The sequence below is a fragment of the Petaurus breviceps genome, unplaced genomic scaffold, assembly GCF_028583685.1.
Source record: "Petaurus breviceps papuanus isolate PSGF00001 unplaced genomic scaffold, PetGlider_PUasm1.0 189, whole genome shotgun sequence".
Lineage (NCBI taxonomy): Eukaryota > Metazoa > Chordata > Mammalia > Diprotodontia > Petauridae > Petaurus > Petaurus breviceps.
In genome coordinates, this window is record NW_027185809.1 from 3,272,571 (window position 1) to 3,281,131 (window position 8,561).

General features: G+C 37.6%; 2 pseudogenes; both read left to right on the forward strand.

The window, feature by feature from the left end:
- Positions 1-2,884: 2,884 nt before the first annotated feature.
- Positions 2,885-3,491, forward strand: LOC138163978 (peptidyl-prolyl cis-trans isomerase A pseudogene; annotated as a pseudogene).
- A 615-nt stretch (positions 3,492-4,106) lies between these two features.
- LOC138163979 (prefoldin subunit 4 pseudogene) lies at positions 4,107-4,610 on the forward strand (annotated as a pseudogene).
- The last annotated feature ends 3,951 nt before the right edge of the window (positions 4,611-8,561 follow it).

Here is an 8,561-nt window from a genome sequence, read left to right on the forward strand (position 1 = left end):
TACAAAAATATAAACTGCCCAGATTAAATGAAGAGGAAGTAAATTACTTAACCCCATCTCAGGAAAAGAAATTGAACAAGCCATCAGTGAACTCCCTAGGAAAAAATCTCCAGGGCCAGATGGATTTACTAGTGAATTCTTTTTTTTTTTTTTTAAGCAATCGGGGTTAAGTAACTTGCTCAAGGTTACACGACCAGTTATTTCTGGGTGTGGTGCTAAGTATCTGAGCCCGGATTTGATCCCCAGGTCATCCCGACAATGAAGCTGGTGCTGTTACTCGCTGAGCCACCTGGCCGCCCCTTTTACTAGTGAATTCTTTCAAACATTTAAAGAATAATTGATTCCAATACTCTACAAACTATTTGGGAAAATTAGTGAAGGAGTCGACCAAATTCTTTTTATGACACAAATATGGTACTGATACCTAAATCAGGAAGATATAAAACAGAGAAAGAAAATTATAGACCAATTTCCCTCATGAATATAGATGCAAAAATTCTAAATAAAATACTATCAAAAAGACTACAGCAACTTATCTCAAGAATAATACACTTTGATCAGGTAGGATTTATTCCAGGAATGTGAGGATATTTTAATATTAGGAAAACCATCAGTATAATTGATCATATCAACAATAAAACTAGCAGAAACCACATGATCATCTCAGATGCAGTAAAGGCTTTTGACAAAGTACAACATCCATTCCTATCCAAAACATTAGAAAGTATAGGAATAAATGGAGCCTTCCTTAAAATAATAGGTAGCATCCATTTAAAGCCATCAGCAAGTATTATATGTAATGGAGATAAGCTAGAAGCATTTGTAATAAGATCAGGGGTGAAACAAGGGAGTCCAGTATCATCCCTCTTATTCAATCTGGTACTAGAAATGTTAGGGGTAACAATTAGAGAAGAAAAAGAAATCAAAGGAATCAAATTAGGCAAAGAAGAGACCAAGCTATCACTCTTTGCAGATGATATGATGATATACTTGGAGAATCCTAAAGAATCAAGTAAAAAACTACTTGATACAATAAATAAATTTGGCAAAGTTGCAACATATAAAATAAACCCACATAAATCCTTGGCATTCCTGTATATTTTGAATGAAATTCAATAGCAAGAGATAGAAAGAGAAATCCCATTTAAAGTTACTGTAGACATAAAATATTTGGGAATGTACCTGCCAAAACAAACCCAGGACCTATATGAGCACAACTACAAAACACTTTTCACACAAATAAAGTCAGATCTAACTAACTGGAAAAACATCATTTGCTCATGGCTGGGTCAAGCTAATACAATAAAAATGACAATTTTACCTAAATCAAATTACATATTTAGTGCCATACCAATCAATTTACCAAAAAATTATTTTATAGAACTAGAGAAAATAGTAACAAAATACATTTGGAAGAACCAAAGATCTAGAATATCAAGGGAATTAATGAAAAGAAATGCTAGGGAAGGTGGCCTAGCTATACCAGACTTTAATCTCTAGTATAAAGCAGCAGTCATTAAAGCTGCTTGGTACTGACTAAGGAATAAAGCAGTGGATCAGTGGAATAGATTGGGTACACAAGACTCAGCAGTCAATGACTATAATAGTCTACTATTTGATAAACCCAAAGACCCCAGTTTTTGGGATAAGAACTCATTATTTGACAAAAACTGATGGGAAAACTGGAATATAGTATGGCAGAAACTGGGCATAGACCATTATCTAACACCATATACCAAAATTAAGTCTAAATGGGTACATAATCTAGGTGTAAAGGATGATACTGTAAGCCATCTGGGGAAGCAAGGAATAGTTTGCATGTCAAATTTATGGAGAGGGAAAGACTTCATTACCAAAAGATTTAGAGAACATTATAAAATGCAAAATGATTCCATGAAATTGAAAAGCTTCTGTACAAACAAAGCCAATGTAACCAAGATTAAGAGGGAAGTAGGAAATTGGGAAAGAATTTTTACAACCTATGTCTCTGATAAAGGACTCACAAATCTATAAGAATACAAGTCATTCCCCAATTGATAAATGGTCAAAGGATATGAACAGGCAGTTTTCAGAGGAAGAAATTAAAGACATCTATAAGAATGTGAAAAAATGCTCTAAATCACTATTGATTAGAGAAATGCAAATCAAAACAACTCTGAGGTACCACATCTCACCAGTCAGATTGGCTAAGATGACAAAACAGGAAAATGATAAATGCTGGAGAGGATGTTAAAAAATTGGAACACTAATACGTTGCTGGTGGAGTTGTGAACTGATCCCACCATTCTGGAGAGCAATCTGGAACTATGCTCAAAGCGCTATACGTAATTTCATATCCTTTGACCCAGCAATACCACTTCTAGTGTTGTATACTAAAGAGATCACAGAAGCGGGAGCAAGACCCATATGTACAAAAATATTTATAGAAGCTCTTTTTGTAGTGGGGTGCCCATCAATTGGGGAATGGCTAAACAAATTATTGTATATGAATGTAATGGAATATTGTTGCGCCATAAGAAAGGTAAAGCAGATGGACTTCATATTTACCTGGCAAGGCTTATATGAACTGATGCTGAGTGAGAAGAACAGAACCAGGAAAAATTTGTACACAATTACTGACACAACGTATGTGTGATGACCAATTTTGATAGACTGAACTCTTCTCAGAAATGCAGGGCTATAGTAAACTCCAAAAAACTCATGATGGAGAGAGATGTCTATATTCAGAGAAAGAACTAGAAAGAACAGAGTTTGAATGCAGATTGAAGCAAATCATCTTCTCTCTTTCTTTTTCTTATTTGGTTTTGTTTCCTCTTTCCTACTGTACATTCATTCTGATACAATACTTCTTTATAACCTGACCAATGTCTAATTTGAAAGTATCTGCAGGCTTTCAGATGCCACCACCTGGAGTCATCGTCTTGGTTCCGTCAGCCGGATGCCGATCCCCACCGCCTCTTCCTCTGCCATCGCGCCCAGCCCCGGCATCTGTGGCCATGGCCAATCCTAACATGTATTTGGACATCACTGTCGATATCGAGCCCTTGGGCCAGATTACTTTCGAGCTCTTTGCAGACAAGGTTCCAAAGACAGCAGAAAACTTCCGTGCTCTGAGCACTGGAGAGAAGGGATTTGGAGAGAAGGGATCCTGCTTCCACAGAATCATTCCTGGGTTCATGTGCCAGGGTGGTGACTTCACATGCCATAACGGCACTGGTGGCAAGTCTATCTATGGGGAGAAATGTGCTGATGAGAACTGGATCCTGAAGCACACTGGTCCTGGCATCCTGTCCGTGACAAATGCTAGACCCAACACAAATGGCTCCCAGTTTTTCATCTGTACTGCTAAGACTGATTGGTTGAATGGCAAGCATGTTGTCTTTGGCCAAGTGAAAGAAGGCATGAACATTGTGGAAGCCATGGAGCATTTCAGTTCTCAGGATGGCAAGACCAGCAAGAAGATCACTATCGCTGACTGTGGACAGCTCTAATAAGATTTTTTGTTTTGTTTTTTGTCTTAACCATCAAACATTCCTCTGTAGCTGGAGAGAGCCCCCCCCCCCAACCCCATCTGCTCTTATACCCTGTAATCCTTGTGCTCTCACTTGCTGCACTTCTCTTTGGATTTCACTTCCTTTTTCCTTCCACAAGTCTGGCTAGACAACAGAGTTAAGTTTGTGATTATGAAATAAAAACTAAACTACAAAAAAAAAAAAGTATCTGCAGATCCTATACCTGATTGTATGCTACTATGGGGGGGGGGGGGGAGAGAAGGGGAAGGAGGGGGAGAAAATTTGAAACTCAAAGAACTAGGGAACTGAATCTTTTAAACTCAAAGTAAACAAACAAATTAATAAAGACCAAAAAACTAAAAAGTTTATATATAATATTATATATAATATATATAATATTCCAGGTCCTTCACTCTTTTACTTTAGAAGCTGCTAGGTCTTGTTATCCTGACTTTAGTTCCACAGTATTTAAATTGTTTTTTTTTTCTTATTACTTGTAGTATTTTCTCCTTAGTTTGGGAGCTTCAAAACCTGACTCTGATGTACCTTTTGCAATGTATTTCAGGTGGTGATTAATGGATTTTTTGGTTATAAAATCCCTTTTAAACTCTTCCAACAGTAGTCCCAAGATGGCCACCACCATGAAGAAGGTGGCTGCAGAAGATGTCAATGTTACTTTTGAAGACCAACAAAAGATTAACAAATTTGCATGGAATACTAGTAGAATTGCAGAACTGAAGGAAGAAATAGACGTTAAAAAGAAACAGCTTCAAAATTTAGAGGATGCTTGTGATGATGTAATGATGATGGATGAAGATTCTTTAATGATTCCCTACCAAATTGGTGATGTTTTTATTAGCCACTCTCAAGATGAAACTCAAGAAATGTTGGAAGAAGCTAAGAAAAATTTGCAAGATGAAATTGAAGCATTACAATCCAGAGTTGAATCAATCCAGCGGGTGTTAGCTGATTTGAAAGTTCAGTTATATGCAAAATTTGGGAGCAACATAAACCTTGAAGCAGATGACAGTTAAAAGTTTTCTAAATATAAATTTTTTATTTGTTTAATAAACTTGAATATTGGTAAAAAAAAAAAAACTCTTCCAACAACTCTTTTGGGGCTTATGACCATTTGACATTTCTCTTTGGGGTAGGAGTGGCTTTTTTAACTTCACTATCTTTGGGGCTGCTAGGCTGCACAATGAATAGACCACAGCCTGAGAGTCAGGAGGACCTGAGTTCAAATCCAGCCTCAGACGCTTAACACTTGCTAGCTGTGTGACCTTGAGCAAGTCACTTAATCCCAATTGTCCTGCCCTCCCCCCTCCAAAAAGCAAAAAAAAAAAACCCAAAATTTTAAACTTCACCATCTTCTGAGTTTGAATCCAGATCTTCTCTATCCTCATAGTAGTTGTTTATGTTTCGATTCCTTCTCCTTTGCTTACTCATTATTTTATTTTTAGAAACTTATTATTATAGTATCAAGGTGTGGGGTGATGCCTCAGGCTTTAAATTTTTCATGCTGTTGTTTTCTCAGCACTGTCTGGGGGCTCAACTTCAGGCACTCTTCTCTGCTTTTGAGCCCAAACTAGGCCCCCCAGTCACTCTGTCCTTCCCACAGTTGCAAACTTCAGCTACCCTTCTGCCTGGAACCAAAGCCAGAGCCTCTACTCTCCTGCAGGTGCCTACAGCCAGCAGCGTCCCTGCCCCTCTGTTACCTTACCCACCTGGCATGAATTTGCTCCTCCTTGCCCACAACCACAGTCCCAGACAGCACCTAGTCAACACAACTGGGCCTGAAATCCCTCGACGGTGGAGGGTCCTTCAATCTTCCCCTACTCAGCTATCTGACCCTGACAGTGTCTGTGAAGAGAAAGTTCCTGAGGCTGAGGCTCCTTCCTGACCAAACTGCCCCTACCTCTTGTTTATTGATTCTGCAGGGCCTTCCTAGAGGTATTTGCACTTCAATCTGGTCAAGCCTCTGCTAAGAGTGGTCAGGTCTTTCCTAAGGTCCCCTCAACTTTCCTTAAGGGGATGACTATGTTACTCTATTAATTATTTCTGCTGCTCAAAGTTAACTTTGATTTGATGCTCCATCTTCTTTGTGGAGAGATTTGGAGAGCCTGGCATTTCCTGTCTTATTTCACCATCTTCCCAAAATTCTGAGTGTCCTTTTTTTTTTTAAAGCAATTGGGGTTAAGTAACTTGCTCAAGGTTACACAGCCAGTTATTTCTGGGTGTGGTGCTGAGTGTCTGAGCCCAGGATTTGATCTCCACGTCATCCCAACACTGGAGTCGGTGCTCTTACTCGCTGAGCCACCTGGCCGCCCATGAGTGTCCTTTTCTTTAGGCTAAACATTAGAGGGGTGGCTAGGTGGCACAGTGAGTGGAGCACCAGCCCTGGAGTCAGGAGAACCTGAGATCAATTCCAGTCTCAGACACCTAACACAAAAACTAGCCATGTGACCTTGGGCAAGTCACTTAACCCCAATTGCCCTACCCTTCCCCCAAAAAAATAATAAAAAAAAATTCAAAAAAACATTACTAGTTCCTTGAACTGATTCCTATATGACATGGACTTAAGGCTTTTATCACTATCTCCTTTGACCTCCCTAGAACACTAGCTCAGGGGTGGGGAACCTGTGGGCTGTGGCTTTTTGACTGAGTCCAAGTTTTACCATACAAATCCTTTTATTAAGGGGATTTGTTCTGTGAAGTTTGGAGTCGATCAAAGATCACACTTGAGGACCTAGAGGGCCAAGGCCATGTAGCCTTGCAGCCACTGGTTCCCCACCCCTGCTCTAGTTTATCAGTGTTCTTCTTAAACCATGGTACCCAGAACTACATGAAAAACTCTGAGTCACCTTCTTATTCCTGGAAGCTATGCTTTTAATGTACACCAAAGTTGTATGAGCTTTTTGGCTGTCATATCACGATACTGCCTCATATTGAGTTTGCATTCCACTATTACCCCCACATTCTTTTCAGAACTGATGTCTAGCTGTTCTTTCATATTTAACTTGTGATGCTGATTTCCCTATTGAATTTCATCTAATAAAATTTAGCTCTAACCTGTCAAATATATCCACATATCCAGTGTGTTATCTATTCCTTCCAACTTAGTGTTATCCACAAATTTGATGAGCACACTACATTTTTAATTATTTATTTTTTTTAATTGATAAATTGAATTTCTTTTTTTACTACCCCTTCCACCATTGGAGAAAAGGAAAAAAAGACCTTTGTAATAAACATTTGTAGTCAAGAAAAGTAAATTCCTTTAGTGGCCTGTTTAAAACATATCTTATTCTTCATCCAATCTACTTCTGTGTTAGGACGTATATATCATGCTGCCATGTTGATCCTCAGGAATCATGGCTGGTCATTGTCTTGATCTGGGTTCTTATGACTTTCACAGTTATTTCTTTTTACAGTAATGATATAATTTAAACTATTCTGTTTCTATTCACTCTGCATCAGTCCATACATATCTTCCCAGGTTTCTCTTAAACTATTTCCTTCATCCTTTCTTACAGCACAATAGTATTCCAGCACATTTATATACCATAATTTGTTCAGCCATTCCCCATTGAATAGCATCCCCTTATTTTCCAGTTCTTTACTTCCCCCAAATGACTTGTTATAAATATTTTTTTATATTTAGGTTCTGTTCCCCTTTCTTTTATCCCTTTGGAATATCAGATGTAGGAGTGGTATTGCTCAGTCAAAGGCTTGCCCAGTTTAGTAACTTTTTGCACATAGTTCAAATTGCTTTCTAGAATGCCTATACCGATTTACAACTTCAGCAATAGTGCATTATTCCTACAATAGTTCATTTCCCTGCAGCCCCTCTAGTTTGGCTTAAAGATTTGAAACTTTCTGCAAAAAGTTTTCCCCACAGTTACCTGTTTACTTTCTAATTTTAGCTGCATTGATTTTATGTTAAAAAAAAAACTCTTAAAATGTTTACGTTATCAATTTTTTTTCCATTTCATCTTGTATGAACATTTCGGTATCTTCTTTGGCCATGATTTCTCCCTCCTTTGATAGATCTGAAATGTAATTTCTTCCTCTATTGATACATCTGAAATGTATTTTCTTCCTTGCTTTTCTAATTTGTTTACGATGTCATCCTTAATGTCTGCCATGAAACCATTGAAGATATCTACTTTATAGTACAGTTTGAGATCTGATGCTGCTAGGCTTCCATTTTCCCTTATATTTTTTTCATTATTTACCTTGGGACTCGAACTGTTGTCCCTCCAGATGAATTTCAAGACTTTTTTTTTCCTAGCTCTGCAAATTAATCTTTTGGTAGTTTGATTAGTATAGCATTGAATAAATAAGTTAATTAGATGATGTTGATTTTTTTATTATATTGGTCCTGCCTATCCATGAGCAAGTACTATTTCTTTACTTATTTAGATCTTTTTTGTAGTTATATTCATATAGTTCCTATATGTCTTGATAGGTAGATTCTCAAGTATTTTGTACAAGTAATTTTTTTTTTATTTTATATAGTACACAACCAAGCACAGATCCTTAGGGGCATTCCCTGAAGACCTCATGACACTTTGACATTGAACCTTTACAACTATTCAAGTCTAGCCATCCAACTAGCTCTGAATCTATCTGATTGTATTTTTATCTGTTCTTTATATCTCCATCTTCTTCACAAGTATAAGATATCTTATCAAAGACTTTGCTAAAATCTAGGCAGACTATTTCCATGGCATTCCCCTTATCTACCAGTTTAATCCAAAAAAGGGAATGAGATTAGTTTTTCATGACCTATTCTTGATGGTACCATGCTGGTCCTTTGTAATCACAATTTTCCTTTCTACATGGTCACCAATCATATCATTAAATATCTAATATAGATTTTTAAGTCAAACTCACCAATTTGATGTTTGTAGATTCAATTTTCTCTCCTCTTTTGAAAATGGGATCAATATTTGATCTTCTCCAATCTTCTGGTGCCTATCCCATATTCTATAATCTTTCAGAAACCACTGACTTTGGCTCAGTAATCGCTCCTGCCAGTTATTT